We start from the raw sequence: 1,649 nt of genomic DNA, 5'->3' as shown, positions 1-1,649 counted from the left end.
TTTCTTCCCTTTAGGAGTTCCATCTATCACAAAGGTTAGGCCGGTTTATTTGTTTAAATAATGAAATTAACACATATAGTTACGCAAACAATGCTTTTGACAAATTTGGTAATTATTTTGGAATTAAGGGCTGGCTTTGCAAACATGTTTTCTAATAGAGCCAAATAAATACTTTAAGAATCCTACTAGTTCTCCTTCTAAACGTTTATAATTAGTGAAGAATTTAAATTTGTTTATAAGTCAACAGTAGCATTTAAGTCACGAAACAATTACTGATTTCACCCTGTAACAAAAGATATTAACTAGGAACTGTCAAAATAAATCAGGAAATTGATTACATAGACAAAACAAACATCTCAAAAATGAGATTGACAGGAAGTGCAAAATGGCCAAGCAGGGAGGGCTAGATGACAAATGTAAGAATGTGGAGACTTATCTCACTAGGGGCAAGATAGATACTGCCTACAGGAAAATTAGAGACACCTTTAGAAAAGAGAACCACTTGTATGAATATCAAGAGCTCAGATGGAAACCCAGATCTAAGCAAAGAACGGAAAGCAGAAAGGTGGAAGGGATATATAGAGACTCTATACAAGGGCGATGTACTTGAGGAAAATATTATGGAAATGGAAGAGGATGTAGACGAAGATGAAATGTGAGATATGATACTGCATGAAGAGTTTGACAGAGCACTGAAAGACCTGAGTCGAAACAAGGCCCTGGGAATAGACAACATTCCATTAGAACTACTGACAGCCTTGGGAGAGCCAGTCCTGACAAAACTCTACCATCTGGAGAGCAAGATGTATGAGACAGGCGAAATACCCTCAGACTTAATGAAGAAAATATTAATTCCAATCCCAAAGAAAGCAGATGTTGACAGATGTGAAAATTACCGAACTATCAGTTTAATAAGTCACAGCTGCAAAATACTGACACGAATTCTTTACAGACGAATGGAAAAACTGGTAGAAGCTGACCTCTGGGAAGATCAGTTTGGATTCCGTAGAAATATTGGAACACGTGTGGCAATACTGACCCTACAACTTATCTTAGAAGAAAGATTAAGGAAAGGCAAACCTATGTTTCTAGCATTTGTAGACTTAGAGAAAGCTTTTGACAATGTTGAGTGGAATACACTCTTTCAAATTCTAAAGGTAGCAGGGGTAAAATACAGGGAGCGAAAGGTTATTTACAATTTGTACAGAAACCAGATGGCAGTTGGTTGGGAAGGGAGTAAGACAGGGTTGTAGCCTCTCCCTGATGTTATTCAATCTGTATATTGAGCAAGCAGTAAAGAAAACAAAACAAAAATTCGGAGTAGGTATTAAAATCCATGGAGAAGAAATAAAAACTTTGGGGTTCGCCGATGACATTGTAATTCTGTCAGAGACAGGAAAGGCCTTGGAAGAGCAGTTGAACGGAATGGACAGTGTCTTGAAAGGAGGATATAGGATGAACATCAACAAAAACAAAATGAGGATAATGGAATGTAGTCAAATTAAATCGGGTGATGCTGAGGGAATTAGATTAGGAAATGAGACACTTAAAGTAGTAAATGAGTTTTGCTATGGGGGGAGCAAAATAACTGATGATGGTCGAAGTAGAGGGGATATAAAATGTAGACTGGCAACGGCAACAAAAGCGTT

The sequence above is a fragment of the Schistocerca serialis genome, chromosome 1, assembly GCF_023864345.2.
Source record: "Schistocerca serialis cubense isolate TAMUIC-IGC-003099 chromosome 1, iqSchSeri2.2, whole genome shotgun sequence".
In the NCBI taxonomy this organism is placed as follows: domain Eukaryota; kingdom Metazoa; phylum Arthropoda; class Insecta; order Orthoptera; family Acrididae; genus Schistocerca; species Schistocerca serialis.
Note: the sequence above shows the minus strand (reverse complement) of the source record.